Below are 9967 nucleotides of genomic sequence, written 5' to 3' on the forward strand. Positions count from 1 at the left end.
CTAAAGTATGTTAGGAGGTTTGAACTTGATAAGTACTAAAAGGAAATCGGCAAGTAAACATGCAGTATATACGGACCATCATATAGAGATATATGTATATAGTCAAGTGAGCCAAGGGCATGTAGTGAGATGCCAAGCGCGTTTGAATAAATAAAAGTGTATCGCGCAACTAAATAAAGCAATAAAATAGGATTGTACCTGGAATTGCGTTCCGAAATATGTAGCTTCACATAATGCATTCTGGCTTAGGTCTATCCTTACCAAAGTAGTACCTAGGTTTGACAAGAAGTTGTCCAACCGAAATTATGTTGTTGAAGAAAGGTTATCAGGTGTGCAAATCGAATGTCTGAACCAGGACCTTTGGCTTTGGTGACCACGTTCTGTAGCGTTTGTAGTGTTACACCGTTCCTGTCCCTTATTTTAATGTTGCTAGATAATGTTAGCAGGAGAATCGTGTGCTCGATGTGGCGAGAACATGATCAAGAAGACTGTCTAGCTTGAGGATGTCAATTCCTATCGATGTGCCACTCGGTTTTACTAAGTGTCAGCTTTCAAGACTTAATTGTAGCTGGGGCGTGAGTGATTAGCCCGCTATGTTAGTCTCCCGTTCTATTGCAAAGCGCGTCCTACTTAGACAAGGACTATTTTGCGTACAAGTCGAGATGATAGAGCTTAGTTGTTTTTTAACATATCTTGCCCACGGCGGTATTGTACTACGACAATAATATTTAGCTTCAATCACTTTGGAGAAAATGATTTACGCGTGCCCTCTTTGATGGTGGGGATAATCTGTGCCACCAAATTTCTAGTACCGGCTTTGCGGATGTAAAAGACCTCATGTTAGTTAACATAAATGCATGTCCATGACGTGGAAGATGATGTGCATGTTGGGGAGGTTACCCGACACCCCTAGTCTTAGTTAAATGAATACATGCCCATATATGTTTAAATGTGGTGCAATAATGGTTGTACGATCTCATGCTATAAAGCCTCGGCACATGTAAAATGTGGTGTAGTATAAAGAGGAAAGCATTGAACCATTATAAGTGACTTGGTTCAGTTAAAAGCTCTAGTAACACGAACTAAAGCGACACGCTGATATATGTGCGACATACACGGGTGGAGGAGTGGTGACGTAGGCGCCACGGCGGTAGCATGACTAAATGCGCCACAACCCCGTTTATAATAATAGGCAAGAAGGTTGGAAGATATATCTCTCTGTATGACAGCTGAGGATTTCCAATAGGTACTCTCGTGTTTTGTTGTGTAGTAAAATAAGTTTATAAGCATGACCAAAGGCGTGACTTAGGACGGTGCTCACTGGGGATGGCACGAGCAACGAAAGTTATCTGCCAGAGACGGTGGGAGTGAACGAAAAAATCCGCCGAAGTTGGGGGGGTAGAATGAAAGCTCCCGCTAGAAGCGCGGGTGGGCCGAGAGTATCCGCCGGAGGTGGCGAAGTGTGTAAAAATGTTCGCCAGGGGTAATGTGGTGAACCGAAGCATCCGCCATAGGTGGCGGAGTTATTAAGTAATCGGCCGGAAGCGGCGTAGGTGGATAAAACGTCCGTTTGAAACACTCCGGAGTGAACAAGAGCTTCCGCCGGTGGCGGCGGGTTGAATAAAATCTTCCGCCTGTAGTGGCGGGTTGGGACGACCTCGTAGCTCAATCGGTAAGGCGTATAAGGGTGTGTTGATTAAACAGCGAATCTCGCTTGAGATTGCCATATAGCAATGCGTTTCGAGTTTCAACCAATGCTTAAGAGGGGATTATCAGGCCAGAAATAGCAAATGAGGTGTGTGCTAAGAATGGTGCAGCAAAGGGAGTTATTGCCGGAGTTGGCGTAATCATGAAAATTGTCTGCTGCTGATTGTGGTGGTGTGGATAAAAGATTCCGCCTGAGTTTGGCACGTTGAGGAAAATCGTCTGCTAGAGGTGGCGCGACCAAGGAGGTTGTCCGCCAGAGGTAGCGCGACGAAGGAAGTTGTCTGCCAGGGGTGGCGATACGAATAAGGTTGTTCGTCGGAGGTGTTGGTTTTGTGTAGTCCTTTAATTTAGTGCTGCTCGTGTTTATCGAGAAGAGATAAAGAACTGTTTGCAAGGGGTTCTTATTTAACACCATTGTTAAATCATTTCTTTTAAAAACTTCTCTCGTGATAAAGCAGGAAGATGTTGTGGAACATACAAATTTTTAATATGAACGAATAAAGCAACCTTCTTCCTACGTTGTTGTGTTGTTTGTATTGTAAACCCAAGAAGTGTATTAAAATTCTCAATAGGTTATGGCAAAAAGAAGCATGAAGTTTTAGAACATGGTAAACCGGATTAGTTTGGTTCTTGTAATGAAACTTTGGTTCAACTGAAGAAACCCAGCTCCTTCATTGTGTGAAGGCAGATGGTGCAGGGTAACGTCATTGGTTGACAATGATCTACGCGGGTTTCGGTAACAATGCTCTAACGCGGGCGATGGAAGTTGTTAAACTGGTTCACATCTTTGTAAGCTTATAATGTATGATGTGTGCACCGCTATATCACACATAACAAGGCTAACGTACCCATTGTGTATAGTGGGTGTAGTTTATGTCCACATGTGTGTGGCGGAGAGGACACCACTAAAGGTGGAGAGTTTCTATTATGCGAGCCGATGATGTGAAGCGGTTGCCCACCCCTGGCGGCGGGAGCCTGAAGGTGGCCGTTGGATATGGCGCAAATGTGAGGATACCTACCAGAGGTGGTGGACTCCTGATTTAGGTGACCCCGTGAAAGAACTTCCGTAGGAGAGGAAGTGGGCGAAAGGATTGCCCGTCGTTGATGACGGGTATCTATGCGTGTCAGTGACACCCGCTGACGGATGGCGAAACAAATGGGTGACAGGAAAGCGAGTGGCTGGAAGGCCGGTGGGCGTGAAGACCGGTGGTACCCTGCCCATGCCTGGTTGTTACCAGTTCTAGCGGTAGTAGGATGTGTTGTAACTTGCGTGAGGTGGCAAAAGGGAGATGGTCGTCCGTCAGAGGTGGACGGGATGACCTAGTCATCTGTTGGAGAAGAGCGGAGTGTGACAGTATCCCGCCTGAGGTAGTGGGAGCGTATAGGTGATCCACCGGAGGTGGTCGGGATGTGTTGTGTGTGGCGGTGACAGGGGACACACGCCGGTGAAGAATGTAACAGGGTTGTCAACGGCGGGCGCGTAAACATGCCAGTGACTCGAAGGCGGGTGGCACACACGGGTGTCGAACGAAGGCGGTCAAGGCCTTAGATGGCAGAACGAGTTGGTTCACGCGGACATGCACGTGTGAGTAGTCCACTGGTGTATTTAAAAAGCTTCCTTGTAATATTGAAAGGAAATTGTGTATCTTCGGGGTTTGCTCGCCTGGATGTGGCAGCGTGCAGCGCGCGTGCCGGTGAAGTAAACCATTCGCACGGCGCATATGTTGGCGGCGCGAAGCGGGTTGTGCGGAGACAGAAAAAACTCCAACAAAATTGTATCATGATAGTTCGCCACCCGGCGCGGCTGTCGGCGGTGCGAAATAGGTTGCGCGGAAGGCGGACTCTAATGATGCTTGATGCGTGTGTAGTGTAATATATTTTTTATGTATATTTTAAGCCCTTTTTACACTTTTAGCCAAGTTTTAAATTTATAAAACACGATATTCACTAACACTAAACACACATATGGGCAAGTGCACCCATCGTGGACATAGTATAGTGTTGGTAAGATACCGAGGTCGTCCAAGGACACAAGAGCTTTTAGTACCGGTTTATCCTCAACGTCTAATCAAATCAAAAAGTTAGAAAAGGTTTTTAAACTAAGAAAATAAAAACTAACTAAGTGCTGAAAAATAAAAATAAAATAAAAACAGATAGACAAGATGAATCACTTGGATCCGACTCGTGTATTAGTATAACCTATGATTATTTTCACACTTTTGCACTTGTTTAAAAGATTATCTTAGTTATTGTAGTAGGCCCCTCTTTTGAAGGCGACGTTACCCTCAACCCAGTAGTTTGAGTCAGCAAGGATACAATCCTAAAGGGTCGGATTATTGGAAGATAATGAATTAAGTTATTAATGCAAATTATGGTAGGCACCGCTTTTGGCGGTGACGTTACCCTCGGCTAAGTAGTCTGAGTCAGCAGGGATACAGTCCTAAATAGCCGGGTTATAGTATTAATAGTAGTTAACTTATGAGGGGTCAAAGAGTTTGGATCCCCGCCATCCAATACCTATGGGCATTAAAGGAGATCCTACTAAATTTGACCCAGGTCCCTTGCAGGACCTCTAAACGTTGAACAAGGGCAAGACCCTTACCAAACCGTTCCCTTAACCCCCGACCAGGTAGCCAACATACCTCCATATAGACCGTGGAGATATGAATGGTGAAAATCTTTTATTTTATATAGACAGTAAAATAATGCCAAGACACCACGGACAAACGATAAGGAAAGATCACCTTCAACATAAGCAACTAGTTATTAAAGTCATTAATACAAAACCAAATAAAAAGTGCAAAAGATTAAAAATAAAAAGTATTATACTAAACACTTGTCTTCACCAAGTGATGTAAGAGACTTAGGCAAACATGGCCTTGATTGTCAAGAACTCTTACGATCAATCTTGGATCCCGAGACAGCTCACACACTCTATGATGGACAATGGATGATGGTGGTGGATGATGGTGTTGTGATGGTGGTGGGTGGTGGATGAAGTGTGAGAGAGGTGGTATGCCAAGGGATGAGTTGATATGAAACCAAGCACTCCTATTTATAGGCTGAACAGAAGGCTGGGCACGGCCCCGTGTCCGCTGGACAGGCCCCCGTGCCTGTCTGACACTCTCTCTCTTCATTAATTGTAATTCGCAATTACAATTAATGTGCCTGCTGTACTTTCGCCACGCCCCCGTGCTCACTGGACACGGCCCCGTGGTGGGCAATAGAAGCTTCTATAGGTTTGTCTTTTCTGCTGCTTCTTGGGCACGGCCCCGTGCTGGCTGAGCACGGGGCGTGTTCAGTCTTCTGACTTCTCTTTTTTGCTTGGGAGGATGCCATTAAGGGGTCGGGCAATCTACTTTTGTTCCTTTGCTTGTATTTATGCTAGAATTAGCTGTCTTTTTGCTTCTTTTGTGAATTTGAGCTCATTTCATCCTGGAAATACAAAAGGAAGACAAAAACACTCTTTTTCCAACATTAGTACTTTGAAAGGGTTAGTTTTATGCCTTAATTGATGTAATTTATATGTTGCATTTTACACACATCAAATACCCCCACACTTGAACTTTTGTTTGTCCTCAAGCAAAACTGTTTACATATGTGGCTTACACTCCCAAATGGAATGGGTAGAAGAGAAGGTTTTTGGCTTGTCATAGAGTGTCGGGAATCCAAGATCTTTTTTGGGTTTTATTTTTATTTATTTACAATCCTATTCGTTATTATTTATTTAGAACGTTTCATAAGAGTAATTACTTATTTGGGCATAGCATGCCTTTTTAAAATTTCATTTATATACAAGTTCACATACCTCACGGGAGAAATCACTCAACACTCGGCCGAAGGTGTATTTTTAGTGAATCACTCGAGAGCAGCATGGAACTTATTCCTACCATAAGCTTGCCAAGCAATCAATCCTCCTCCTTTTTAACTATATACCTTTGTAAATATCAAGAGGACTTTTTGGGTAAAGGGTTAGGCTTGGGCTAAAGGTGGGTGGTTGGGTTAGTGGTTAGAGAAAAAGGCGAAAAGCGTAAAAAGTGTCGGTTTTCGTAAAACACTTTGTTTTTAGTGACTTTTTATTTCAAAGTATTTCTCCAAACAAGCTTTTGTTTTAATAGCTTTGTTTGTTTATTTCTAACTTCATCATATATATATATATATATATATATATATATATATATATATATTAGTCACACGAAAAACCGAGCTTGTTACTAAAATAAAGGGTGAAAATAAAAAGGGTTTTTGGTGGGTAAAAAGGTTTTTTTTTTAGGGTAAAGAAATGAAAGGTTAGGCTCAAAGGGGTTAACTAGGGGGATTTTGGGTAGGTGGTAAAAAAAACTGAAAAATAACGGTGTAGAAAGAAAAAATGGTTAGTCCTAATGCCTCCATCATTTACTTACTTGGGTTTAAGTTGGTAAGGACCGGGAATGAATCGTCGTGGCAAGTTCTAGAGTTGTAAGAACCAAGCGGCTATTCACACAAGAAACGAAAAATGAGCATTTAGTCTAAAGATGTAAATTTGCATGCTCAATAAAGGCTCAAAACTCACTTTTGTAGGAATGGGTTTTTATGTGATCAAGTATATATAATCAAATTTTAACTAAGCTTGTCATGCCGTTTCATAATTTTCTTATGTTGGTTCTTGTTACCACGACGCTCTCGGTTGTAAAATTGTAAAAATATAACCTAATTAATCTTAGGATTCCTAACTTAAACTTTAGACAAGTAAAAAAAATGAAAATTTTTGAAAAAAATTTGGGGTGTTTAGCGGTTCCAATAGAGTTTTGTGTAAGGCTTGTTATTAGGACTTGCAAAATTTCAAGGTTTTAGCTTCCCCCCCCCCCCCACACTTAAATTACACATTGTCCTCAATGTGTCCCAAAAATAAATTTTTAGGTTGATTGGATGTGTAATGTGGTGTTAAGAAGCAAAGATTTATGTTACTGGCAGTCTGGACACGGCCCCGTGTTCAGATGCCAGTAACAAAAATTAAAGAAATGAGACAGAAGCCTGGACACGGGGGCGTGTCTGGTGAACACGGCCCGTGTCCAGTTACCTGAACTGGGCATTTCTCTGCAGGGGGTTCAGCACGGGGCCGTGTTGGTTGGGCACGGCCCGTGTTGAGCCTTCTGTAATGGCGGAATTTGTGTCGGGTTGCCTTGTTCTTGTGCATGGGGCCATTTTTCTCGTTCCCTTTTTCATCCTTTACCACCATGAGTGTGTTTTATTCCTGCAAATTAAAACTAAAAGATTAAACTAAACTAAGGATAGTTCCGCGGAATGCCTCCGTGGTGCGCCACGTTTATAAGGGTCCTTGGCTAGACCCGGTGTGAGGTTATATTTTTTCTGAGTGGGATGTTTGATATCCCATGTTACACCGTCGGAGAGCAGCATCCAAACTCGAATCAATAACCTTCATGTAGTTGACCGGGTCGTCGTCTTCTATTCTCTTCCCAACTCCGAATTTTACTTCATCATCCCCGTACCTCAAGGTGAGCGTTCCGTCATTCATATCTACCACTGCTTGTGCGGTGGTAAGAAATGGTCTCCCTAGTATGAGGGGGACCTTGGTGTCTTCCTCCATATCGAGTATGACAAAGTCGGCTGGATAGACGAATTTGCTTACCTTTACCAGGACATTTTCGATGACACCTTGCGGGAATTTGACGGATCGATCAGCAAGTTGTGTGCTCATTTTTGTAGGACTCGTTGTTCCTAGGCCGAGCCTTTTAAACATTAATGAGGGCATGAGGTTAATGCTAGCCCCAAGGTCGGCTAGTGCATTACGAACGGGGGAGTCCCCGATTGAGCAGGGAATCGTGAAGCTTCCGGGATCGATTTTCTTTTGGGGAAGTTTGTTGAGTACGAGGGCAGAGCATTCTTCGCCTAAGTTAACTAATTGCAAAGTTTCAATTTTCTTTTTATGAGTGACGAAGTCCCTCATGAACTTAGAGTATTTGGGCATTTGGGTTAGGACATCAATGAAAGGAATATTGACATGCAATTGTTTTAATAGACTTTCAAATTTTGCGAATTGCTCATTGGTCTTTTGACGAATTAACCTACCGGGGTACGGAATTCGAGGAGCCTTGGTAGCCTCCGATGACGGAGGGGAGTTCCTCTCCTGCAGAGGCGGGGGTACAGTTTCTTCTGTCGGTGGTTGCACTTCCGCAGGCCCCACGGTGCGGTTTCGTAGCTTGATGAGATGAACTTGCGCCTTTGGGTTTGTTTCGGTATTGCTTGGTAATGCACCTTGTGGTCTATCGGAAAAATTTTGAGCTAGTTGATTTAATTGTTTTTCTATATTTTGAATACTAGCTTGTTGATTTCTAAAATTTGATTCTAATTGTAGAAATCTTTCCGAGTTTTTCTTTTCAGTGTCGGAGATGAGGCGAGATACAGTATCTTCAAGCCTTTCTCGTCCACCTTGTTGTTGAGTGAAATTTTGTGACTCATTTCTTGGTTGTTGAAAGTTTGTTCGTTGGGTTTGTTGGTTACTACTATTGCCGGGCTCTCACCAACCAAGATTCGGGTGGTTTCGCCATCCTTGGTTGTAAGTGCCCGTTGGAGGACCCGACGGCCTAGGTCTATTATCAATGTAGCTTACCGACTCTTATTGATCATCCGTTTCTTTCATACAACTCCAATTTTCATGTGGCCCACCACACCCTTCACAAGTCATAACCGAGACTGTTTTTGTCATTTCTAATTTTTTTATTTTTGAAGAAAGGGCCTCGATTTGGGCTTGTAAAGAAGTGCTTTCATCAACCTTATGGGCGCCCGGGGCAATAGATTTATTGCCTCGGGGGGTGTGCCACTGAAAATTGGTTTGAGCAATTTCCTCAATTTGGTTATATATTTCATGCGGCCGGCGATTACCTAAAAGTCCCCCGGAGCTAGAGTCAAGTGTCTGCCTTGTGTGTGGCAACAGTCCGTTATAGAAAGTGGATACTTGTTGCCATATCGCAAGGCCATGATGTGGACACTTGCGTAATAGCTCCTTGAACCTTTCCCAAGTTTCATATAAGGATTCCTCGTCCTCTTGTGAATATGTATTAATTTCAGTCATTAATTTAGCCGTTTTAGCGGGAGGGAAATACTTATATAGAAATTTTTGGGCTAGTTCATCCCAGGTGTTTACCGATCCAGCTGGGAGGGCGTTGAGCCAAGCTTTTGCTCGGTCTTTTAGTGAAAAAGGAAACATTCGGAGGCGGATGGCATCATTTGATGCTCCATTGATCCGAAAGGTATCACATATTTCTAAGAAATTAGTAATATGTAGATGGGGATCCTCGTCCGCAAGCCCATGGAAGGTTGCGGAGTTTTGGAGCATTTGTATCAAATGCGGCCGAAGTTCGAAGTTATTGGCTTCAACATTCGGTGCATTGATAGCGGCGCCTAGGTTACCTACGGTGGGTCGTAGATAATCCATGAGGGTACGTTGGTTCGCCATTGGAGGTGGATTCCCCGAAACTTTCTCTTGGTTTTTAGCTTTTAGTCTTTTTCTGAGAAAGCGTTCGGGTTCTTCTAGAGGTTCTTTTATGTCCTTATTAGAACTGGAGCTCATACACTATGTAGGATGGCGTCTGGTCCCAAGTCCTGCAATAAAAACAGAAAAGAATGCTGGTCAGAAGGTTCACCACGGCCCCGTGCTCAGCGAACACGGCCCGTGGTCAGAGTTACAGTAATTGTTTTCCAGATCCCTGTTACTGGAAAGTTGGACACGACCCCGTGTTGCACCGACACGGCCCCGTGTCAGCCTTCTGTAACTTGGAAAACTAAAAACTGCCAGTAACGATGTTGGGCACGGCCCGTGTCCGACCAGGTACGGCCCGTGCTGAGCTCTGCAGAAGCTAAAAAACTAAGAAAAAATCCTAAAAAAATAAAAAGAAAAATAAAAATATGATTAGGCCGTTGATTCCTAACTTTCTTAAAATCCTTGTGTCCCCGGCAGCGGTGCCAAAAACTTGATGCGTGTGTAGTGTAATATATTTTTGATGTATATTTTAAGCCCTTTTTACACTTTTAGCCAAGTTTTAAATTTATAAAACACGATATTCACTAACACTAAACACACATATGGGCAAGTGCACCCATCGTGGACGTAGTATAGTGTTGGTAAGATACTGAGGTCGTCCAAGGACACAAGAGCTTTTAGTACCGGTTTATCCTCAACGTCTAATCAAATCAAAAAGTGAGAAAAGGTTTTTAAACTAAGAAAATAAAAACTAACTAAGTGCTGAAAAATAAAAATAAA

The 9967-nt window shown here is 43.1% G+C and overlaps 1 non-coding gene across 1 annotated transcript; it reads left to right on the top strand.

The window, feature by feature from the left end:
• The first annotated feature begins 8678 nt into the window (after window positions 1-8678).
• Window positions 8679-8785, top strand: LOC118486907. The gene has a single exon (XR_004880074.1). It is a non-coding gene; the product is annotated as a small nucleolar RNA R71 (small nucleolar RNA).
• The last annotated feature ends 1182 nt before the right edge of the window (window positions 8786-9967 follow it).

Source organism: Helianthus annuus, chromosome 14 (genome assembly GCF_002127325.2).
Source record: "Helianthus annuus cultivar XRQ/B chromosome 14, HanXRQr2.0-SUNRISE, whole genome shotgun sequence".
Lineage (NCBI taxonomy): Eukaryota > Viridiplantae > Streptophyta > Magnoliopsida > Asterales > Asteraceae > Helianthus > Helianthus annuus.